This window comes from Lolium rigidum, chromosome 1 (genome assembly GCF_022539505.1).
Source record: "Lolium rigidum isolate FL_2022 chromosome 1, APGP_CSIRO_Lrig_0.1, whole genome shotgun sequence".
NCBI classification, from domain to species: domain Eukaryota; kingdom Viridiplantae; phylum Streptophyta; class Magnoliopsida; order Poales; family Poaceae; genus Lolium; species Lolium rigidum.
In genome coordinates this window covers 276151255-276177332 of record NC_061508.1, presented here as the reverse complement: position 1 = coordinate 276177332, position 26078 = coordinate 276151255, and the positions used below count along the sequence as shown (strand labels likewise).

Here is a 26078-nt window from a genome sequence, read left to right as displayed (position 1 = left end):
TCCATCTGGTCCGTGCATATAGTCAAGCACAAACATGCTATGCAAAAGTCGAATTTCTTACTCATCTGTTTTCATTAGATTTGTGGTCGGATATTCGAACGGACCTTGTCACTCAATTTCCTTTCTATATATATTTCTTTACATTTCTTATCTTTCATCTCAGACTTTTTTATTATAATAAATAAAGACTCTCAGACCTAATGTAATCTGGACCGTTAGTTAATTCATGAAGTCTACCACTTCAGACCCACGGTGGCTAGGACGGACATAATTCTAATTTGTGTATCTTTTTTCTTTGCTGATACCATATTTTTGAACAATTGAAGAGAAGAGGCCTATATATTTACCATAGTCTTGAAGAGAAGATCGCCCGTAATTTCATCTGGGCGGGTGATGATGCCGAACACGCGTCCGGTGGGCACGCTCTGGTGAATTGGAAGACGGTCTGCAGACCTAAGGACTTGGGAGGTCTGGGCATGACGGACCTCGAACGTTCAGGCCGCGCCCTGCGTCTTAGATGGCCCTGGCTTCAGTGGACCGACCCACAGCGCACTTGGGCGGGGTCTAAACTCCCTTGCGATGAAGCTGACATGGATCTCTTTAGGGCCGCCACGAAGATTACTATTGGGAATGGCGAATCCACCAAGTTCTGGTCTGACCCATGGACGGAGAGGGGGCCGATCCGGCTTTGGGCACCTGACCTTTATAAGGTGGCCTCAAGAAAAGGCAGAACGGTGGCCAAGGAGATGCTCAACGACAACTGGATTCGCTCCATCGCTAGGTTGTCAACGCCGGTACAGCTGGACCAATACCTGCAGGTCTGGGAGGTCATTGCGGGTACGCATCTCACCCCGACGATCGCGGATACCATTTCTTGGAAGATCAACACTCAAGGTGTCTACTCCGCCAGCTCCGCTTACCACATTCAGTTCTTGGGTTGCTACCCCAAGTTCGATGCCAAGAAGATTTGGTCAGCGCACGCCGAGCCCAAATGCAAGCTTTTCGCTTGGCTCGCCCTACACCGGAAGCTCCTCACTGCGGACATGCTTGCCATTCGAGGATGGCCTCATGATCCGGTCTGCCCCCTCTGTTTGTCGGCTCCGGAAACCGCTGATCACCTCTGCAAGGACTGCCCCTTCACCTCGGCCATCTGGACTTGTATACAACAGGATTACCCTGACGACCCCGTCACGCATGGACAAACTTTCGGTTCCGCCTCCGACTGGTGGGACAAGATCATTGCTGGGAAGCCCATGGACTACAAATGCCGGCATAGCGGACGTCTCCTATATGTCCTTTGGAACGCCTGGAAGGAGAGAAACAGACGCATTTTCACGGGTCGGCGCCTGACCTTCCTTGAGGTGGCTTCACTCGCAAGGGACGACATCGCGCAAAGAAATCTTGCCTTTGCCGCCTTCAGGCAGAATATCCCGGCTGAGCCGGATTAGGGTTTTATTTTGCCTCTTTCGGTGGTTTCTCGCATGTTTACACCTTAACACAAACATGCAACCCCTTTGTACAGTTGTATAGTTTTCCCTCTTGCTTAATGAAAAGGCAGTGCTCCTGCCGGTTGCTCCAAAAAAAGCATCCCTCTTGCTTCACTGTTTTTTTTTACACAAATACAGTGGGGAAGGTCCCCACTGTGTCATTTTTAGGTATTTTAAGAGATGCTCCACTGTTTCCATCTAGGTGATAAAAAAAAATTCACATGAAGAAATATAAAAGTAAATTAAATTCATTTTTTAAGTCTCCACGTTCCATTATGTACATTTTCATCAAACTCCATTCAATGTGTATTCTTTCCTCGTACTCCAGCAACTAAAAAAAGCATTAACACACACGTTTTATCCTTCTCTTATCCATGCAATGAAGTTCTACCATAATGAACATACTTAAATCCTAGAGTATCCTTCTATGATTAAATCTGGCGCACCTACACAGACATCAGAACTTTGTATGTGTTCTCCAGAACATATCTCTCTTCTGACAGTAAATTAAGAATGTTTTTAAGGATCCTATTTGAATTGCTTCATCTTCTAAAATTTAGGCATCTCTAAAGGTCAAAACCAAAGAATTTCAAATTATTTCCAATGAGCATGTACACTTTATTAATTATTTTACCCAATCCATTATTTATCATACATGTTCCTAAGAGAGAGATGAGCATTATAGAATGCTATTTTTTTGTCACATGTGTTGTATTGTGATCCAAATTCATATACTAAAGGGAGGCTAACTTCTGACGAGCGGAGCAAGGCCCGTCGCCGGAGGCTTGGGCCGAAGCGTAGCGGATCGTTGGCACCGCCTATATATACATCTTGTAAGCCGCCGGCTAGGGTTGATCAGATTATAAGATAACCCACGGCGTTTGTAAACACCTCCCGATATAGTGAAGTTTTGCTGGCTGGCGCCTGTGTTGGAAGGGGTTTTCCACGTTAAATCTTGTGTCCCCTGCGTATGTTCGTGTTTCGTTCTTCGTTATTTGCTTGTCGCTTTTATAACAAGTGGTATCGGAGCCCGTGTTTCAATCTAGGGTTTTGCGACATGTCTTCCTTGAAGTTCGATCTACCGTAGCTGGATTACACCACGAGATTTTCTCGTGGCAAGTGAAGATGAGGGCGATACTTACCCAATCTTCTCGATCCGGATGAAGCTCTTGATGGTTTTGGCAAGAAAGATGCCAAGACCTGGACCGACGATGAAAAGAGGAAAGACCGTAAGGCTTTTTCATTAATTCAGCTTCATCTATCCAACAATATCTTGCAGGAAGTGCTGGCTGAGAAATCCGCAGCGGCGCTGTGGTTGAAACTGGAATCGATCTGCATGTCCAAAGATCTAACCAGTAAGAAGATGAAGTTGTTCTCGCACAAGCTGCAAGAAGGTGCGTCAATGATGAATCACCTGTTGATCTTTAAAGAGATCGTTTCTGATTTGCTATCCATGGAGGTAAAATATGATGATGAGGATCTAGCTCTTATACTGTTAGTCTCGTTGCCTAATTCTTTTGCGAATTTTCGAGACACCTTGTTATACAGTCGTGATGAACTAACCCTTGCCAAAGTTTATGAGGCCCTCCAGCAGAGGGAAAAGATGAAATCTGTGGTGCAGGCAGAGGGTTCGTCATCTAAGGCAGAAGCACTGCAGGTCCGAGGCGAAACCGAGAACAGAAACAACAACTACAACAACTACAACAGAGATAAGAGCAAGACCGACAGAGGTCGCTCAAAGTCCAAGGGACGAGATGGTAAGTTCTGCAAGTATTGTAAGAAAACTAGCCACAATATTGATGATTGCTCGGAAGTTGCGGAACAAAGAGAAAAGAAACGGTACTTACCAACCGAAAAACAAATCCGAGGGTGATGGTAAGGCTGCCGTTGTTTCCAAGTGATAATTCCGATGGCGATTGCCTAGTTGTGTTTGCTGGTTGTGTTATCGGTAATGATGAGTGGATCCTTGATTCTCGCATGTTCGTTTCATATTTGCTCGTAACAAAGACTCGGTTCGAGTTCTTATGAGTTTGTGCAGAGTGGAGATGTTGTGCGTATGGGAGATAACAACCCACGTGAGATCGTGGGCATTGGCTCCGTTCAGATCAAGATGCATGATGGCATGACACACACTCTGACAGATGTGAGACACATACCTGGCATGGCCAGAAATCTGATCTCTCTCAGTACCCTTGATGTTGACGGGTACAAACACTCCGGTTCTCGCGGAGTTCTGAAGGTATCAAAAGGTTCTCTCGTTCACATGATTGGTGATATGAATTCTGCAAAGTTAGATGTTCTTAGAGGTAGCACTTTGTCTGGTATTGCTGCTGCTGTTATTCCTGATGAACCTGGTAAAACTAATCTGTGGCATATGTGTCTTGGACATATGAGTGAACATGGCATGGCGTAATTGCACAGGAGAGACCTGCTAGATGGCTGCAATTTGAGTAAGTTTGAGTTCTGCGAGCACTGCATTTTTGGTAAGCATAAAAGAGTTAAATTCAATGCTTCCATTCATACCACCAAAGGGATTTTAGATTATGTGCATGCTGATGTGTGGGGACCTTCCCGCAAGACTTCTCTTGGTGGTGCAAATTACATGCTTACTATCATAGATGATTACTCCAGAAAAGTGTGGCCTTTCTTTCTGAAACATAAATCTGATGTGTTTGATGCTTTTAGAAAGTGTAAAGTTATGGTAGAGAAGCAAACAGAAAGAAAGTTAAATTGCTTCGTATCGACAATGGCATGGAGTTTTGTTCTACCTGTTTTCAATGATTATTGCAGCAACGAAGGCATTGTCGTGCACCACACCATCCCATATACTCCTCGCCGGAATGGTGTGGCGGAGAGGATGAACAGAACCATCATCTCCAAGGCTCGCCGCATGTTGTCTAATGCTCGGTATGCATAGATGTTTTCGGGCTGAAGCAGACCTCCACCGCCCGTTACTTGATAAACAGGTCACCTTGTATTCCGCTTGATAAGAAAACTCCTATTGAGGTATTGTCCGGTTCACCCGCTGATTATTCACAGCTTGAGAGTTTTCGGTTGCACTCGCCTATGCTCATGTTGATAATGGAAAGCTAGAGCCTAGGGCTGTTAAGTGTGTGTTTCTTGGTTATGGTTCAGGAGTTAAGGCATATAAGTTATGGAATCCCGAAACTAAGAAAGTTTTGCATAGCAGAATGTAGTCTTTAATGAGGTCTGTCATGTTTTATAAGAGTTCATCTACGAGATGTTATCGATGCCGTTGATTTTTCCGATAATTCCGATGATGAACAACAGAGGATTAGCGTGCAGGTGGAGCACATGGAGGAGAAAGAAAATGATGTTGCTGAAAATGATAACACCGTTGTTCAAGCACTCACCACTGTTTTGCAGCAAACAAATAGTTCCATTGTCGCTGATAGACCGAGGCGTAACAAAGGTCCACGTCCTCGTTTAATTGAAGAATGTAATCTTGTTCATCATGCTTTGAGTTGTGCTGAACAGGTGGAGCATGATACCGAACCCGCTACATATACCGAGGCCGTTGCATCCGTTGACCACGTGAAGTGGATTTCCGCTATGCAAGAGGAGATGCAATCGCTTGACAAGAATGGCACATGGGATGTTGTGCCCTTTCCTAAACAAAAGAAGGCTGTCCGCCGTAAGTGGATATTTAAAAGAAAGGAAGGTTTGTCTCCTAGTGAGCCTCCGAGGTTTAAGGCAAGGTTAGTAGCAAAAGGTTTCAGCCAAATTCCAGGTATTGATTATAATGATGTATTCTCTCCTAGGTTGTGAAGCATAGTTCTATTCGTGCATTCTTTGGTATTGTGGCTATGCGTGATCTTGAGCTTGAGCAGCCTAGATGTAAAGACTGTTTTTCCGCATGGTGAGCTTGAGGAGGAGATATACATGGACCAGCTCGAAGGTTTTGTTGTGCTCCGGTAAGGAGGATCTTGTTTGCAAGTTGAAGAGGTCCCTTTATGGTTTGAAACAGTCTCCAAGACAGTGGTATAAAAGGTTTGATTCATTTATGCTTGCACATGAGTTTAAGAGATCTAAGTATGATAGTTGTGTCTATATAAAGTTTGTTAATGGATCACCAATATACTTGCTGTTATATGTTGATGATATGTTGATTGCTGCCAAGAGCAAGAAAGAGATCACTATTTTGAAAGCACAATTAAGTAGTGAGTTTGAGATGAAGGATCTTGGTGTCGCTAAGAAAATACTAGGTATGGAAATTACAAGAGACAGTAAAATCTAGTGTGTTATTTCTTAGTCAGCAGAAATTACATTCGTAAAGTTCTTCATCGTTTTAATATGCATGATGCAAAGTCCGTTAGTACACCAATTGCTTCTCACTTTAAATTGTCAGCATTGCAATGTCCTAGTACTCGATGAAGATATTGAGTACATGTCTCGAGTTCCATATTCTAGTGCTCGTTGGTTCCTTGATGTATGCCATGGTTTGTTCTCGTCCCGATTTATCATATGCTATGAGTTTGGTCGACGATATCTTGCCGATCCCGGTAAAGAACATTGGAGAGCTGTTCGTGGATTTTCAGTACCTTCGTGGCACATCCAAAGTTTGCTTGAAGTTTGGCAAGACCGGTGAGGGACTCGTAGGCTATGTGGATTCAGATTTTGCCGCCGATTTGGATAAGAGAAGATCTCTCACAGGTTATGTGTTCACCGTTGGTGGATGTGCTCGTGAGTTGGAAGGCAACGTTACAACCTCGTTGTTGCCCAATCTACAACCGAGCGAATATATAGCAATTAATGAAGTCGGCAAAGAGTCCGTTTGGTTGAAAGGTTTGTATGCTCGAGCTTTGTGGAGATGATTATTGCATTAACTTGTTTTCCGACAATCAAAGTGCAATATACCTTACTAAAGATCAAATGTTCCATGAGAGGACAAAGCACATTGACATCAAGTACCATTATATTCGCGACATTGTTGCTCAAGGTAAACTGAAGGTATGCAAGATAAGTACTCATGATAATCCTGCTGATATGATGACAAAGCCAGCCTGTTTCCAAGTTTGAGCTTTGCTCGAGCTTGGTTGGTATAACTGTTTAGCCCAAGTGGCCATTGGCGCCAGACAAGTGTTTTTCCCTTTGTTGTTCGGGAGATTGTTGAAGTTCATGCTACAAGATGGAATTTGTCTCAAGGTGGAGTTTGTTGTATTGTGATCCAAATTCATATACTAAAGGGAGGCTAACTTCTGACAAGCGGAGCGAGGCCCGTCGCCGGAGGCTTGGGCCGAAGCGTGCCCTGCAGGGACGCCTGCGAAGGGGGGTGCGGGGGGGCGGCAGCCCCCCGCGGTACGGTACGGATCGTTGGCACCGCCTATATATACATCTTGTAAGCCGCCGGCTAGGGTTTATCAGATTATAAGATAACCCACGGCGTTTGTAAACACCTCCCGATATAGTGAAGTTTTGTCGGGCCGGCGCCCGTGGTTTTTTCCCCTTCTGTGTTGGAAGGGGTTTTCCACGTTAAATCTTGTGTCCCCTGCGTGTGTTCTTGTTTCGTTCTTCGTTATTTGCTTGTCGCTTTTATAACAACATGATGCACTTATCAATCCTTCTTAATTTATTATGAAATGACTCAATACTTTCCCACTCTGAATCATTTAGATGAGAGTTCAGGAAACATGCATAGTTTTTTTAAACTACAAATCTATGAACTGAACTACTGTTTTGAGAAATAGAAAATACTGCAAGAAGTAAAAGCTACCTGAAATTATCGTAGAAAATTTTACTGAAACACTATTGTTATGTATTCGGAAACCGTTATCCAAAAGATTATAACAGCTATAAAAAGAAAGAAATTAAACGAAGTCTGCCTAAGTTGTTGCATGATGGCTCTTAACTGAAGATTATGATGTTTAGAACCAAAAAAAACCATAAATAAGCCTAAGCAAACACCCTGTTAGTATATGGTGAGCAGAAACAACATAATTTTCAAGTTAGCGATTATTACGTGTCCAGGAATTTGCCAGAAAGATCGGCTGTAGTAGCCATTCATCCTCTTCAAGTTAGGGATTATTACTTCTAGATAGTTCTGTGCAACATGCAAAAAGTAGTGACATTATGAGACTTAATATCATTGTTACTGGGGTGATTTTAAAGGTAGAAAATCAGGAAAAACTTGTAAGAGGATATTTCAGCATCAATATTGTATCTCTTGGTTGCTGCAAATATACGTTTCAAGAGGCCACCTTCCTGATATCTTGATTGTATCCTATTTTTTCCCTGCAAATAGTACGATCAGAAGTTTACAGTCAGACCCGAACATATATAGTTTGTGCTTCCCAAGATACTTATATCCTATTTGGTCATTGGGTGCGAATAAACTGAACTACTGGTCCAGTAAACAAAACGATAGTAATTTCCTTGAAACAGAGAATACCTTTTGGTGAAACTGAATCTTATAAATGAGAACCTAAGAATACCTTTTGGTGAAACTGAATCTTATAATTGAGAACCTAAGAATCTTCTTCAGGACAGCATAGTAGTAGAGACCCAATCTGGAATTGAAAAAGGCAGAACTTCAAAATCCCGGCATGTCAATGCATACTGCATGCATACACACATGTGCACGCACACCGTCTGTTAGTCTGTGGACGTGGATTGGGGACGGTCATGCCAACGCAATCGACGTATATACGTCCAGTTGACAGTAGTGCCGCGTCGATCGAGCAGGGCGCTGTACCTGAAGTTGCACATGACATCGATACATGATATCACCTTTGATATTGATTGATTCCTCAGGCCGATTTCATCTGGATCGTAGCGCCTGCCGAGTGCCGACGTGTAGCTGCCGCCGACGCCCATCGCAGGAGTTCGTCGGCTGGCCGACTCGACTGCTTACGCACTGCAGGAGCGGTGGCGGCAGATTAGATTAGGAAATGTCGATTAGCTGGCTTGCTGCTTGCGTGCCGCAGGAGAGGCGGCGGCCGATTATACGGCAGATTAGATTAGAAATTGATTTCGTGTATATCTCCTATGGATACGTGGGGAAGAAGGGCACTCGTTTATAGGCATATATCCAAATCGACACCGCGTTTACAAAGCTAATCTTGGCCGCTATTATTGATTTGCTTAATCTAAACCATTGGTTGTTTGTTGTTTTCTATACCTATACCTACTAATAAAGGAAGTAAGGTTTCTCCCCTAGATTTTCGTCCGTTTTGAAATTGTTCATGTTTTCCACTATAAATTACAACAAGTACCACCGCCTAAGTCGGAATACCGATTCGTTTTGTTTCTTTCCGTCCGTAATTCAGCTTTTGGCTGGCCATGGCCCCCGCAAGTGGGCTTTCTGGAGATAGCTGAAAAGATTTGACGATGTTGGCTTGCTGGGAATCAAACTTGGGCCCTGTTTGACTGCAGTAACCAGGGAAGCCAAGAAAATTCTGTATTTAATAGTCCCACCTCGTTTTATTAGACTAAATCACTCCAATTTATATACGTTCACATGTCACCGAGAATATCAGCAAGCATCCTCATGAATCAATAAGCACCAGGACTCTTGATAGATTGATTAGTGGCAGAAGGCGGCTTCCGAGAATCGGAGAGAATAAAAAGAGAATAGAAAGCAGATTCTTCAGAGAATCATGGAGACGAGAGTCACCAAGGAAGAAGTCAAGCTTGGGCGAGCGGAGGAAAAGAAAGGGGGCCCCCGGCCCTGGCGAGCGCTAGATCGATCTCCGGCCGGAGACGGCCACAGAAAGGATGAGCGAAGGAAGTGGGGAAGGAGTTTGGGGGCGCGATCTAGGAGGGAGCCTCCCATGGAGGCGGATCGGACGGTGACAGAAGTGTGGGTGGTCGCCATGCCCGGCGAGGGCTGGCGATCTAGAACCGTTCCAGCCACTACCATCTATGCATCGCATGGTGCTGCGGCCGCCATCCAACTTCAGTTCTCTCTTGTCTCTGTCAAAATAAACTAAGCTTGCAAAGGGAATGTGCTACGTTTGATCACATAAGCTGAACTCTAATGGTGTTTAGAGGCTGGCTGAATCCTTGCAGTATTGCCTTTTGTTTTAAGCCACCCTCCACTTCTCTTGGCCTGCGAAATTGACGTACAAGCTTCAACTATACCAGCAGGCTGCAGTTTCTATTTTTTATTGAGTGCCAACTTCAACTATACTAGCAGGTGGCAATTTTCGTATTACACACGATTGATTAACAAAAACATGTTCTAAGATATTTTAAAAACATGTTCTAATTTCGTATTACACACGATTGATTAACAAAAACATGTTCTAAGATATTTTAAAAACATGTTCTAAGATATTTTGATGGTAGTTGCGTTTCCGTGAAATAATTTTATGTGAAAATTAATCCGCCGCAACCCGCGGGCATACTTCCTATACCTACCTATATATATATCTTTACCTACTTAATAAAGGAAGGAAGGTTTCTCCCCAAAATTTTCGTCCGTTTTGATTGTACCCTTGGTTTTCAGTTGAATTTACGAGCACTGCCACCGCCTACACGTACTCGTTCGGTGTTATTTTTGCTCCGCCCGGAAAGATCCCCGAGTAGAACTGCTCTGCGCAAGACCGAACGTACCAGCGACCAGCGGAGGGCCTCGACCGGAGGAAGCATGTGCAAGGGAGAGAGAACCCGACGGCGAGCGTCCTCCCTCCGGCATAGGGCGCAGCGCCCATCCGGGCTGCCTCCTGTGGGAGTCTTTATTTTCTCCTATCCCCGAACAAAGCCCCCCCTCCCGAACGTGAGCCTAGATCCAGAGATCCCCACGATGGCCGAGGATCTGGCGGCGACCCACACAGCAGAGGAGGTGGGGATCCAGCGGATGCGGAGGAGGAGAGGTGGTCGCCGTAGCGGCGTCAGCGTATCTGCAGCCTCCCGCATCCTTCCCAAGACGCGTGCAGCAGCGACGCAGCACCGGGATGTTATCCGCGCTCGCCCACGCTGGCCGGAGCTGGGAGGGGATGCAAAGGCTGAACCGCTCCGGCGCCGCCGCGGTTCGCCACCCTCCTTCGTCCTTCCTTCCCCAAAAAACATACGAAGTGGGCTGATTTTGTCCAAGTCCTGCTCAAATAAGCCACCAGCATCCAGATCAGAGGAGGAGCAGGGGAGAGGAAGAAGAGATGTGAGGGGTTGAGGCCACTACTGCGCGCAGGCGAGCCAATCGACAAGGTCCGTCGTTGCTGCGGCATGCGCAGAGCAAGTCGTTGGGTGCGCAGAGCAAGCCGACCGGCGGACTCCACTATGGCGAGTTTACCAGCGACCTGACCCTCCTCCGCCCCGTCCTCCCCACGATGCCTCCGTCCCTGGTGGCTGCAGCCTTCTGAAGCTGCCGCCCGACCTGGCCCTCCACCTCCTCCTTCCGGCCGCCGCCATTAGGTAGGTGTAATCTACTAATCTTCCGTCAGATTTGGTCCTGATTTTGGCGTGTGTGTTTGGCCGCAGCTTCTTGATGAAGCTGATTGAGCTGAAGAATGGCACCACCGTCCATACTCCATAGCACCATCGCTGGTATGATTTGACTTCACTCACTATCAAGAGGGCAACACCTCAAACTTTAGGGAGCTCACCGCCGCGTTTGCTCTCAAAATTTTATTGGCTCCATGCTCAGTATCTAAGCTAGCTAGATGCAGCTGCTAGCATCTTTGGACATGCATACTCCCCTGATGCGCTTTAACAGTAGTGTTTTTTTAGAATCATGTGTGGTATTGCCAGGCAGATTTGCATGCTCCTTTCTTCACGCGTGCAATTCGGGTTTTGCCAGTGCAAACTAATTCCGAGTTCAAGTGAACCGTGTTTTGCCTGTTGCACAGATTTTAAGATACCATGGATTTTGATCCACAGTAAAAAAAATGCCCCAATGTATTTAGGAGCTAAATTGCTTGTTCCTGTTACTACCATTTTCTCTCAGAATTTCTGTTTTTTAACCTTGAGTTTGCGGTTTGCAACAGGGCGGGAAGCAGCATATGTGTTGCTAAGAGGAGCTAGCGGGCATGGAGGAGACAATGCTCTTCGTGGCGACCACCTTTACGCTAATTTTGCAGGAATGCAGGGTGGGGCATTGACCAACATCGGTCTCGGCGTTGAGCAGTCGCTGCCCTCGTACTGAAATATGAAATAGGTATATAATCTCATTCCGGGGTGCTTATAGCAGTGTAATTGATGTAGCATTACCAAAGCATCTCCATGGATGGGTTCATGTTCGTATTATAGATTAATGCCATGCCACTTGGTCATATGCATTCACTGAAAAACCAAACTTCATCCTTTTCTCCTGCGTCTCCACCTCAAGAAGTCATCCCCTGATTTTCTTGATTTCATCGGTGAGGATACCGCCCGGAGAGGTAAAGAAAATTAGGGATCATCTCGTACCGAGAGAAGGGTTTTTATTTACTCTTTGCATATAAAGTGGTATGATACAATAAGCAAAGATTTTCGTGAAAAAATAAAACAAGCATGTCGTTCAATACCAATATTTTGTAAGATCATGGGGTTATGTCGGTCTTCCTATTATGCCCATGACTTTGTTCATTTTGCGGATAGATTTTGCCCCGACTTATTTGATCAGTAATCGGAGGAGATAAAAATAAGGAATAAACAATAATTGCGCATAGATACAACACCATCTTTTGGTTTTCAGGTTTACAACTCTTCACACGGTTCTTTCAAAGAGAATTTTATTTAACTCGCGTAATTTGAGAATAGTAGTTGGTTTCGGTTATGGCATGTGGAGTGCCACAAAAAATGTTTGTCAATTCAGTATTTGTGATTATCTCAAACTTACACAATATTCTCAATGCCAATTTTTTTAATATATATTAATTTGTAGTGCTTCTTTTTCCGTCACGTAGTGACCAAGAAGGGATAACCATGGCGATCCAAAGTAATCGGTGAGGCGGATGTTAGCAGCGCAAAGAGTATCTAAGTGGAGTACAACCTCGCTGTCCGTCTCACACTTTTTCTGTTCCACCCGGCCGGTGATAGTTATTGCTGGTGCAATCGTGTTTTGGCAATAAGGTATATATACATATTTTTCTTTCCCGGTGCAACGCACGGGTATTTTTTGCTAGTCTATACCTACTAATAAAGGAAGTAAGGTTTCTCCCCTAGATTTTCGTCCGTTTTGAAATTGTTCATGTTTTCCACTATAAATTACAACAAGTGCCACCGCCTAAGTCAGAATACCGATTCGTTTTGTTTCTTTCCGTCCGTAATTCAGCTTTTGGCTGGCCATGGGCCCCGCAAGTGGGCTTTCTGGAGATAGCTGAAAAGATTTGACGATGTTGGCTTGCTGGGAATCAAACTTGGGCCCTGTTTGATCTGCAGTAACCGGAAAGCCAAGAAAATTCTGTATTTAATAGTCCCACCTCGTTTTATTAGACTAAATCACTCCAATTTATATACGTTCACATGTCACCAAGAATATCAGCAAGCATCCTCATGAATCAATAAGCACCAGGACTCTTGATAGATTGATTAGTGGCAGAAGGCGGCTTCCGAGAATCGGAGAGAATAAAAAGAGAATAGAAAGCAGATTCTTCAGAGAATCATGGAGACGAGAGTCAAGAAGTCAAGCTTGGGCGAGCGGAGGAAAAGAAAGGGGGCCCCCGGCCCTGGCGAGCGCTAGATCGATCTCCGGCCGGAGACGGCCACAGAAAGGATGAGCGAAGGAAGTGGGGAAGGAGTTTGGGGGCGCGATCTAGGAGGGAGCCTCCCATGGAGGCGGATCGGACGGTGACAGAAGTGTGGGTGGTCGCCATGCCCGGCGAGGGCTGGCGATCTAGAACCGTTCCAGCCACTACCATCTATGCATCGCATGGTGCTGCGGCCGCCATCCAACTTCAGTTCTCTCTTGTCTCTGTCAAAATAAACTAAGCTTGCAAAGGGAATGTGCTACGTTTGATCACATAAGCTGAACTCTAATGGTGTTTAGAGGCTGGCTGAATCCTTGCAGTATTGCCTTTTGTTTTAAGCCACCCTCCACTTCTCTTGGCCTGCGAAATTGACGTACAAGCTTCAACTATACCAGCAGGCTGCAGTTTCTATTTTTTATTGAGTGCCAACTTCAACTATACTAGCAGGTGGCAATTTTCGTATTACACACGATTGATTAACAAAAACATGTTCTAAGATATTTTAAAAACATGTTCTAATTTCGTATTACACACGATTGATTAACAAAAACATGTTCTAAGATATTTTAAAAACATGTTCTAAGATATTTTGATGGTAGTTGCGTTTCCGTGAAATAATTTTATGTGAAAATTAATCCGCCGCAACCCGCGGGCATACTTCCTATACCTACCTATATATATATCTTTACCTACTAATAAAGGAAGGAAGGTTTCTCCCCAAAATTTTCGTCCGTTTTGATTGTACCCTTGGTTTTCAGTTGAATTTACGAGCACTGCCACCGCCTACACGTACTCGTTCGGTGTTATTTTTGCTCCGCCCGGAAAGATCCCCGAGTAGAACTGCTCGCGCAAGACCGAACGTACCGGCGACCGGCGGAGGGCCTCGACCGGAGGAAGCATGTGCAAGGGAGAGAGAACCCGACGGCGAGCGTCCTCCCTCCGGCATAGGGCGCAGCGCCCATCCGGGCTGCCTCCTGTGGGAGTCTTTATTTTCTCCTATCCCCGAACAAAGCCCCCTCCCGAACGTGAGCCTAGATCCGGAGATCCCCACGATGGCCGAGGATCCGGCGGCGACCCACACAGCAGAGGAGGTGGGGATCCGGCGGATGCGGAGGAGGAGAGGTGGTCGCCGTAGCGGCGTCGGCGTATCCGCAGCCTCCCGCATCCTTCCCAAGACGCGTGCAGCAGCGACGCAGCACCGGGATGTTATCCGCGCTCGCCCACGCTGGCCGGAGCTGGGAGGGGATGCAAAGGCTGAACCGCTCCGGCGCCGCCGCGGTTCGCCACCCTCCTTCGTCCTTCCTTCCCCAAAAAACATACGAAGTGGGCTGATTTTGTCCAAGTCCTGCTCAAATAAGCCACCAGCATCCAGATCAGAGGAGGAGCAGGGGAGAGGAAGAAGAGATGTGAGGGGTTGAGGCCACTACTGCGCGCAGGCGAGCCAATCGACAAGGTCCGTCGTTGCTGCGGCATGCGCGAGCAAGTCGTTGGGTGCGCGAGCAAGCCGACCGGCGGACTCCACTATGGCGAGTTTACCAGCGACCTGACCCTCCTCCGCCCCGTCCTCCCCACGATGCCTCCGTCCCTGGTGGCTGCAGCCTTCTGAAGCTGCCGCCCGACCTGGCCCTCCACCTCCTCCTTCCGGCCGCCGCCATTAGGTAGGTGTAATCTACTAATCTTCCGTCAGATTTGGTCCTGATTTGGCGTGTGTGTTTGGCCGCAGCTTCTTGATGAAGCTGATTGAGCTGAAGAATGGCACCACCGTCCATACTCCATAGCACCATCGCTGGTATGATTTGACTTCACTCACTATCAAGAGGGCAACACCTCAAACTTTAGGGAGCTCACCGCCGCGTTTGCTCTCAAAATTTTATTGGCTCCATGCTCAGTATCTAAGCTAGCTAGATGCAGCTGCTAGCATCTTTGGACATGCATACTCCCCTGATGCGCTTTAACAGTAGTGTTTTTTTAGAATCATGTGTGGTATTGCCAGGCAGATTTGCATGCTCCTTTCTTCACGCGTGCAATTCGGGTTTTGCCGAGTGCAAACTAATTCCGAGTTCAAGTGAACCGTGTTTTGCCTGTTGCACAGATTTTAAGATACCATGGATTTTGATCCACAGTAAAAAAAATGCCCCAATGTATTTAGGAGCTAAATTGCTTGTTCCTGTTACTACCATTTTCTCTCAGAATTTCTGTTTTTTAACCTTGAGTTTGCGGTTTGCAACAGGGCGGGAAGCAGCATATGTGTTGCTAAGAGGAGCTAGCGGGCATGGAGGAGACAATGCTCTTCGTGGCGACCACCTTTACGCTAATTTTGCAGGAATGCAGGGTGGGGCATTGACCAACATCGGTCTCGGCGTTGAGCAGTCGCTGCCCTCGTACTGAAATATGAAATAGGTATATAATCTCATTCTGGGGTGCTTATAGCAGTGTAATTGATGTAGCATTACCAAAGCATCTCCATGGATGGGTTCATGTTCGTATTATAGATTAATGCCATGCCACTTGGTCATATGCATTCACTGAAAAACCAAACTTCATCCTTTTCTCCTGCGTCTCCACCTCAAGAAGTCATCCCCTGATTTTCTTGATTTCATCGGTGAGGATACCGCCCAGGAGTGGTAAAGAAAATTAGGGATCATCTGTACCAGAGAAGGGTTTTTATTTACTCTTTGCATATAAAGTGGTATGATACAATAAGCAAAGATTTTCGTGAAAAAATAAAACAGCATGTCGTTCAATACCAATATTTTGTAAGATCATGGGGTTATGTCAGTCTTCCTATTATGCCCATGACTTTGTTCATTTTGCAGATAGATTTTGCCCCGACTTATTTGACTGTAACTGGAGGAGATAAAAATAAGGAATAAACAATAATTGCGCATAGATACAACACCATCTTTTGGTTTTCAGGTTTACAACTCTTCACACGGTTCTTTCAAAGAGAATTTTATTTAACCTGCGTAATTTGAGAATAGTAGTTGGTTTCAGTTATGGCATGTGGAGTGCCACAAAAAATGTTTGTCAATTCAGTATTTGTGATTATCTCAAACTTACACAATATTCTCAATGCCAATTTTTTTAATATATATTAATTTGTAGTGCTTCTTTTCCGTCACGTAGTGACCAAGAAGGGATAACCATGGCGATCCAAAGTAATCGGTGAGGCGGATGTTAGCAGCGCAAAGAGTATCTAAGTGGAGTACAACCTCGCTGTCCGTCTCACACTTTTTCTGTTCCACCCGGCCGGTGATAGTTATTGCTGGTGCAATCGTGTTTTGGCAATAAGGTATATATACATATTTTTCTTTCCCGGTGCAACGCACGGGCATTTTTTGCTAGTATATAATAATATCTATATACCTAATAATCTATACCTACTAATAAAGGAAGTAAGGTTTCTCCCCTCTTTTTTCGTCCGTTTTTTACTTGCCCCTGATGTTCGGTATAAATTACAACCTATGCCACCGCGTAAGTCAAATAACAGATGGTTTGCAAGACAGACCAACAAATCTCTCCCTGGCCTCCGGCGCTCGCGCCTGACGGCGGATCAGTGGATGGCGGTCAGCGACGTTCGGCGACAGCCAGGAACGGAGAGGCTCAGACGGCGGGAAGCGCTAGCAGCGGAAGGAGGTTGAGGCGGGCGGCAGCCTCGCTCCCGACCGCTTGCGTGCCCACAAACCCTCGCATAGCTCATGAAAAAAAAAGCCTAGATCGATCCCCTTAGCAGGCAACACAGAGGGCAGGCAGGTGCGGGGCGTCTCCTCCGCTTCTCCGAAAGTCTGGAACAGATGGAACATACAGAGGGAAGGGGAGGAAGAGCATTGATGGGGTGGAGCACCGCTGATCTGGTCGATCGGGGGCAGAGGAGAGGTCCCTCTCCTGCCACTGCGACCTCGGCGAGACTCCCAGCCACGCCGGGGATGGGAGGAGAACGGTGGGAAGGTGATGAAGGGGATCCTGCCCATCCTTGGCCGGCCACGCGGAGGATGGGAGGACGCCGGTGGAAGGGGAATAAGGAGGGCCAGCGGGGATGCATGCCTGGATCGGGGCAGCATGGTCCAGGAAAGAGGTGCGGTAAAAGAGACAGATGTGTCTGTAGAGATTGCAAAACCGAGATGAGATTCAGATGTTTCGCTGCTGACCCCAGTTTTTGTGTGTGTTTGTGCGCTAAACTGCCGCTGATTGCTTTGGTGTTTGTGCTTAGCTACTACTGCTGATTGCTGGATATGCCCCTACTAAAGCTCAGCGTGGTGTTGCAGCCTCTTTGCACCCTGCACATGCTGGAGACGCCAGTATGTATGTTTCTTGCTCCATAATTTTCTACTCATCTTGGTATTAAGCATATCTAGAATGGATGCTGGAAACTGATTGCACACTATCTCTCCTTGTAAGATGATTTTTTTCCTTCCAAAGTTTTAATTTACAAATTAATTAGTTATGAGGGCATCAACTTGAAATTCTGAATGTTTAGCATGTATATAAAACATTGACGAAGGACACCGAGGAAATCAGATATTGTTTTTCTAGAAATATGGTTGAATTCAAGCTGGATCCTAGATATTGTGCAAACTATAGATGAAAATACTTGATTTTGATGAAATATATATTTTCCTTTTAATATTTAACATATTTTTCACTCCCAAGATTTTTCTGCTTTCCATTTTCACGGAACGGTTAACTTCATTATTACAAAATTACATATCTGAGTGCTTCATCCTTCTGAATGCTCAACAAATGATAATGGCTTCATATATTATGTCATAATGAAAATTCTGAAAAAAAACTATGTCATAATGCTTCAGAAGATCATTCTAAAAAGAAAGCCGAATTTTGCTTCACTTTACCGAGTTAGTGATAATTTCCTCCCAAAATAAAGGAAAAACAATATGCAATGGTAGAATATTAGATTGTCCCATGGGTCAAAATATTAGTGATCTGAATCTTATAACCAATTATTGTTGACCTTGATCAACATAATTAGCTAATTGATACATTTGTTTGTATTTTGTTTTGCAATGTGTGACCAGAAAGTAACAACTAAACAACTATGACGTTCACAAGGTCGGCGGCGTAGTCGTCTTCTAGCAGCATGAAGGGTAGCTACGCGGAGTACGGTCTCGCTAGCTATATCCGCTCACACACTTTATCAGGTATGCATCACCGGTGGTGCAACCATACCTGATAAGCAGGATATATATACATAGTTCTTTTATTTTCCGGTGCAACGCACGGACATTTTTGCTATCTTTACCTATACTATAATAAAGGAAGTAAGGTTTCTCCCCTAATTTTCGTTCGTTTTTCTATTGCCCATATTTTTACGCTGAAATTACGAGCATTGCCACCGTTTTAGTGAAAAACGGTTCGTCCAGTCGATCTCCCGATGCGATACAAACGCGTCCAGCTTCGGTTGCTAATTATGGTCGTGGTTTGGGCCTGGGGTGCCTTTGCTTACGAGTCGTTCATTCGTCGTTTCTGATGGGCTGTGCGTTGAGCAATTTCAAGGGACTCACTGTAGGGTCGGGTCTGGCAGCGTTGCGGCCCAATTAATTAGCAAAGAGCTGATCGGGATAGCTCACCAGCACGAAACTGATTAATGCACATATATTGTATTGATAGTCCCACCTCGCTTAGCTATAAGGAATTCCACCAGTTTATATGCCTAACTTTTTTGGGTTGTAACAAGCCAGATAATCAGGAGAACTAAGATCGAAAATGGAAGCCCGATTAAAAGAGGGATGAAACCTGCTGTGGGTGGTATGCGGAAGGAAATCTTGGCGAAAGCGAAGTAAAAGGAGAATCAGAGGAAGGAATACAAATTAATAAAGGAGGAAGGAAAGCTTGGGAAAGGGAATTGCAGAAAAAATCTACCCTCCTGGTAGCGAGGGCCGACTCAGCCATGGCCATGGCGGCAGCTCTCGGCGGGATAATTGTCTCACGGCCACGGCCCTTGAGCAAAGGGCACAGGAAAGAGATGTACTCAACTTTGAGTCTACTGAATCGGTGAGCTGCTGCTATTGAAATCTGTGGAGAAACAAAGATAAACCATCTTCGGTTTATTAAACTCTAAATTTTAGCTGTGCAGAAACAAAGATAAATCATCTTCGGTTTATTAAACTCTAAATCTTAGAGAAAAAGAGAGAAGTTGTTGAGGTTGGGTGGTTAGGAGGGTGGTTGTACCCCCAGCCCACCAGAGTTCAAACCCCAGGTTTGACATCTGTGTGTCTCATAAAGGTGGAATATTCATTCAGTGGGAGGCGACGTTCCCGTCGACAGCGAGGGGTGAGTGTATTAAACAAAGATAAACCATCTGTGTGTCTCGGCGGGATAATCGTCTCACGGCCACGGCCCTTGAGCAAAGGGCACAGGAAAGAGATGTACTCAACTTTGAGTCTACTGAATCGGTGAGCTGCTGCTATTGAAATCTGTGGAGAAACAAAGATAAACCATCTTCGGTTTATTAAACTCTAAATTTTAGCTGTGGAGAAACAAAGATAAACCATCTTCGGTTTATTAAACTCTAAATCTTAGAGAAAAAGAGAGAAGTTGTTGAGGTTGGGTGGTTAGGAGGGTGGTTGTACCCCCAGCCCACCAGAGTTCAAACCCCAGGTTTGACATCTGTGTGTCTCATAAAGACGGAATATTCATTCAGTGGGAGGCGATGTTCCCGTCGACAGCGAGGGGTGAGTGTATTAAACAAAGATAAACCATCTGTGTGTCTCATAAAGGGGTGCTATTGAAATCTGTGGAGAAACAAAGATAAACCATCTTCGGTTTATTAAACTCTAAATTTTAGCTGTGGAGAAACAAAGATAAACCATCTTCTGTTTATTAAACTCTAAATTTTAGAGAAAAAGAGAGAAGTTGTTGAGGTTGGGTGGTTAGGAGGGTGGTTGTATCTGCCAGCCACTGAAGTTCAAACCCCAGGTTTGACATCTGTGTGTCTCATAAAGGCGGAATATTCATTCAGTGGGAGGCGACGTTCCCGTCGACAGCGAGGGGTGAGTGTATGCCGTGTATGTGACCGTCTGCGTTTGTACTGTGTTTCTCAAAAAAAAAAAATTTTTTGCCTGAATTTCTCTTATTGATATTTGACATGTTGTTTATTTCTCATATAAGTGGACATATTTTTCTTGGTAGTTGCATTCTATAAAGTAATATTCAGTAAAAGTTAATCCGCCGCAACGCGCGGGCATATTTCCTAGTAAAAGCAAAAGAGCTTCTTGTTGGTCCGTTTTTTGTTACCCCTAAAGTTGATCAAAATTACACCCCACTGCCACCGCTTAGTCAGGAAATAACGGTTCAGTATTTTGTTTGGGCCGCACGACTCGCAAACTGGGCCGAGAGCGGCAGGCGTGACGCGACATAAGCAAAAGCAGAGGGACGTCTCAGCAGCCAACGACATCTGCGACCTCGCCGAACACGTAGGCGTCGCCGTGCTGATTGCTCCCACCGAAGAAATTGAGCGATGCTCTGAGCCGAGAAAATAGACAACGCTATCTCGGACTCCGGTGGCCGGCGTTTGCGTCGTCTCCATCCAGAGCGCTCGTGCGACGCGGCCCAGATAGCGGCAGGGAAGAGCCGCGTCCAATCGATGTGCATCATGCGGTCAAGTAGAGTCCCTATGCGCGCAGAGAGACCGAGATTCAACGGAATCGAGCTTCATTCGCTAAAATATCACGGACTGAACGAGGTCCGGACGAAAACCCGGCCACCCCACGCCGTGGACACCATTACAGCACCCCCAAGCTAACGGATCTAGCAGGACAACGACCAGAGCGAGACCAACGCCGGCCACCCAGCGCCGAGGCACACAGCTGCTGGCCTGAGTGTCCCACCGATGACCTCCCTACCAGCGATCTGCAGGGGCAGATGGCGTTCGAGTTGTCATGGTACAGGCTGCTTCTGTTGCCGCTGAATTCAGTTCAAATCCGTGCCAGACAACAGGTAGGACTCCCTCTAACAGATTCCACTTCCCTGACCATGTGTTTCCCTCATGCTTTCTCTAACTGAAATATCCAATGGCTTATCTTTAAAAGAACTTGCAACAGGAAAAGTAATCGTCAGATGTGGGTGCAAGTAGGTTTCACAAGTACCACTAAAAGTAAAACCGTTGTTCCCATCAATTGCTTTACTATGTTTTGTAAAAGAAAAGGTATGTGTTGATGCATACTGAATTGGTTGGTTTAATCCAGCAACTTGCGTGTATAAGCTCGTTGGTAGCAGTATGTCAAAGTGTAGATACTTTGACCTTGATAAATTAGCTGAGGTTTGCTTGGCGTATCTTTAGTGTGTATAATTCTATCCCATTAATTTGAATGATACTAACAAATTCTTGGCTATATAAGTGATTGCGTCACTTGTTAATCTCTGGAAAATAAATGTTATATGGAACTGTTTCTTCGGTACAGAAGTTAAACAAGGATATTTTTGATACCGTCTATTTGATTCCCTTTAGGAGATCCTTATGAAGCTGACGTTGGGAGCTCGGCCAACAAGGTTTGTGTAATATCTCTAAAGTTGTCTATCTGTATGTCAAACACAGTATGTGATTATGTTAGATTATTTGTTTTTTTTTTTGCTCGGCAACAATGGTGAGGTATTCAAGGAGATATTATTAGCTTTTAGTATGATCGACATACTCTATCCGTCCCACAAAGATTTTCTGAGACATGTCAAAATTTGGATGTATCTACATACAATCTTCGTGGGACGGATGGAGTATTAGTAACTATGGAGAACTGCTCAACATGTGATATGCCCTTTCCAGCTCCCACTAATATATTCTCATTAATTAAATAGTGAGATTAATTAGAAGAATTGGCGTAGATTTTTTAATCCCGCTGCAACGCACGGGCAAATTTACTAGTACTGATACCGTTCAAAAATATTCGGACTGATTTAAAATTTAATTTCCAAGGAAGGTCAAATAAACGTCGAAAGGCAATTGTATGAACATATAACTCTAAGGCCTGGTGGTAATGTGCACCGTGGCTTTGTTCCGAGGTCTCTGGTTCGAATTCTTCGGGTTACACGTTTATTTTTTCGGCAGTTTAGTCTCACGCGGGGCACAATTTTTTTGAAAAAGCCCATACTGCAACTGCGGGGGATCGAGCTTACGACCTGTTGGTTTAGGGCGCAACGCTCCGACCACTCGACCAGCAAAGAGTATTGTACAAATTGGATGGAAGTTTTATTTGTTTTGGCTCAAAAAAAATTTGAATTCAAAATTCGTTTGAATCAACTCGGTCGGTAAATGACCGAGATTTCCGAGATTTCGCGGTAACCAGTAATTCCGGTGCCCTCCGGTAAAAAAAGTGGCCCGAGAAAAAAAACCTTGGCAGTAACACACATTTGTTGTATGAGGCGACATGCCATGCATCCCACTAGGATCCATGGCGTTGGTCGCTAGCCAGGGCGGCATGCGGTGCAAGCCGATGTGCCTCGAGTTGGGCAAAGCCTAAGTATCGGCAAAGCGGAGGGGTCGACAGTGCCAACTGTAACACCCCAAGTTTCAATAAAAAGAAAGTTAGAGAAATCCAGAAAACAAAATTTCAAACCAACAAAAACTTTTCTTTTTGCATATAGTACCATGCATAGGACTTGTGCATTTGAGTGATATGCCATGATGATTGTTATTACTTGTATTTGATGTGCTCTAAAACCCTAGGGTGATCATATGAAGATCACCAACCAAATAAATCAAAGAGGAAGAAATTCCATTAAATGGAAAACCCTAAAAACCCTCACATATGCCCTATGGCATTTTTATAAATTTTTACCCTAGACCAAATTGGTCTTCACCATTAGTTGAATAATGTTATTAAACACTTATTACAACTTTTGGAATCAAAGAATCACAATTCAAAGGAAATTCAAAGACAATTCCCACTCACATATGATAATGGCCAAAACTGAAATTTATAGTCTGATCACCACTTTGAGCCCCTGCAATTCAATCTTCCCAAACCAATTCTTGCTAACTCTTTGCACCATTTCAAAGTCAACATCAAGATGAACAACTTTGATAAAGATCACCCTGCCAAATTCATCTTTGATCATTAGCTATGCTCATCCAAAGTTGCAACATTGCAACAAATGGAACAATCTCACACTTGTCAATTTCTTGAAATTTTTGAATTCAAATTTTTCCACCACCACCTCAAATCATCTCTGGTCATTTACAACTTATCTAAACCCTCACTTTTCAAAAAGGTCCACCATCTGAATTAATTCAAATTTGGACAAAATTGCAATTTTCCAAATATGGCACTATTTGCACTATTTGCAAATAGTGATCTAACCTAACCCTAACTACCCCATTAGCTCCCTACTGGTCCCCTGGTTCCCTCTAACCATGAATGGAGCATAGTGAGGCTAAGGAGAGGAGGAGAGCAACTAGGGCATGGCCATGCCGGCCATGTCCCCGAGCCCGACGAGCTCCCCATCTCTCCATTGCTTCTCTGCCCTGGCCCCCTCGCCACCATGCGCCAACGAGACCCCTACGCCACCCTAGCACCGCCGTTGTCGAGCTCGACGACGACACACGCCGGAGACAGCGCGCCCAAACTCGCCCTGCATGCCGTGGACGTCGCACGAGAGCGCGCACTGGCCACGCGCCGCGCAGCCACTCCGCTCACGCCCTGGACCCCCTGTCTTCGCCAAGCACACCGCCGTGACACCTCAGCCGCGCCAGACACGCGCCCAGCCCCAACCCGTGACCGCCGGCGCCGGAGACGACGACTTGTTCCCGTACGCGCCGCGGCCGTCGTGGAAGAAATGCGACCAAACCGAAGCCGCCCGACCAAGCCAACACCACCCCTAGCTTCGCCTGGACGAGGAGAACCCGACAGCACCCTCGCCTAGCCCAACCGCTCGCCGGAATCGCCGCGAGCATGTCGACCTCGCCGCAGCCCCCACGGTCACTCGCTCGCCTATAAAAGGAGGCCTCGCCTCGTCGACTTCTTCACAACAGCCGCCTCACCTCTTCGCACTCGACCGCCTGAGCCACTCCACCATCGACATTCGCCGCCGTAGCCACCCAATCGCCACCTCACTGCCGACGGACGCCGCGGAAGCTCGCCGCCGATTGAAGCCGATCCAGGAGTTGCCGCCGGTACCAGTCGACTCGCCGTCGTCTACACCTTCACCGCGCACACTGCCAACCCTAGCTAGAGCCGCGGTGAGCTCTCCGACCCCCTACCCTCGCCGCCAACCTCTCTGCCTCTCGCCGGAGAAGACGACGCACCAGCGCCGTCCGATCTCATTCTAATCCAACGCACCACACGTCTCCATACCGTTTCGGGTTTAAACGCCCGCTGACAGGCGGACCCCACCCTGTCAGGCAGCCCACGCGGGCACAGACGCGTGGTGGGCTGGCCGTGGGCCTGTTTAAATGATTTGGCCCAGTAGCTTTTCCCGCCGGCCTGTTTAATTCAAATCTAGTTTAATTAATTCAAATGAAATTCAATACTGCCCAAACTTTGAAATTCAACCATTTCAAATTGGCTAAACCAAATTTAGTGAATTTTATGTTGTTGGAAAGCCACTGAAATTCTCTACAACATGCCACTGGCCTCATGGCCAGATTCTTTGTAGAATAAATGTGATAAAAATAACAAGACAGGGACTTTTCCCTATTCAAATAATTCTTAAAAATCAACCAAAATAGATATAAGGTAAATTCCAACTCTAATAGCTCACATTTGACTTACACTAATTGTTTATGCAATAAAATGGTGTGGTCACTTTGCATGATCATGCCATGGTTTAATGAATGGAGATTTTGACTAGTTTAACTAGTTGATATTATCCAAAACTATTAAAGTTAAATTATGTGAAGTCTTACACTTCATTTAAACTTGTCTCACATGGATTCATGGGATGTTTGGACCCCTGGTCCCAAACTCTCTTCTATGAATTACTTGAGATTTAAAGCAAATGTAGTGTTATTTAAATAGTATGAGGTGATCCACCTCATTTAAATCATTTTCCCAAATGAGGATGATGAACATTGGACTTAGGTCAATATGAGTTCATCCATGATTGTTTGAGAAATTAAATCTTAAGAAGATTTCAATGAGAGGAAATTATTTTCTCAAGAACCCTATGGAAACTATCATTTACATATGAAATACAAAGAAGTGAATTCTATTTAAATCCCACAACCCATGCACTCTAGTTAATTTATTTGTGTGCATAGACTAGTTTGTGTGTTGTATGTGATGTATGGAATAGCCATTGAATTAGTGAGTAATTATACTCGTATTCAAATTTAGACGGTAGCACGGAGAGTACGCCGAAGAAGAAGGTTGCTACCAAGAGGAGGAGGAGGAACAGTTTGAGAACTACCAAGGCAAGCTACTACCAATGCAAGCTAATATTCTTGCAAAGTGCAAAGCCCCTTGGGGCAAGGCACCATGTTTCTTATCTTTTCTTATGTGAACCTATCCCAAGTTTTTACTTTACAAGTTTTTACTTGTTTTCTAAAAGAGTTACTTTTATAGTTAACTTTGGTCAAAGTACAAGTTGGATACTAGAGTAGTGAGTTAGTCTTTCCCAAGCAAAGCAAGTTAGCACCCCTCATAAATTAGAGCTAGTGCTAATGAATTAAAACTTGACTACTCTAGATGGGAACCTTGTGAACTTGAAGGATTTTTGAAACCTTGGAATGAAGATGCATTCCATTGAAGGATTTTTGAAGGTGAATATGACCAAGAGAAGATGGTGATTTTTGATAAAACATGATGTTGGTTTGAATGCGATACCTTTCCAATTATTAAGTACCCCCACAATACCTGATTATGGGTAGGGCTTAACTGGAAATTTATGCGTCTTAGTATGGGTTCCCTCTAAACAAGCGTCACCGGGGTTATGCCGAAAGCTGCCTCTACCACAAAAGAAACGATATGATATGATGCGAAATGAGGTGAATGTCCGGCCCAAGCCTCAGTGCAGT

General features: G+C 45.2%; 1 long non-coding RNA gene across 1 annotated transcript; it reads left to right on the top strand.

Moving 5' to 3' along the window:
* Positions 1–10771: 10771 nt before the first annotated feature.
* On the top strand, positions 10772–12508 carry LOC124683740. The gene is made up of 3 exons (XR_006996796.1): positions 10772–10991; positions 11432–11601; positions 12332–12508. It is a non-coding gene; the product is annotated as an uncharacterized LOC124683740 (long non-coding RNA).
* Positions 12509–26078: the final 13570 nt, after the last annotated feature.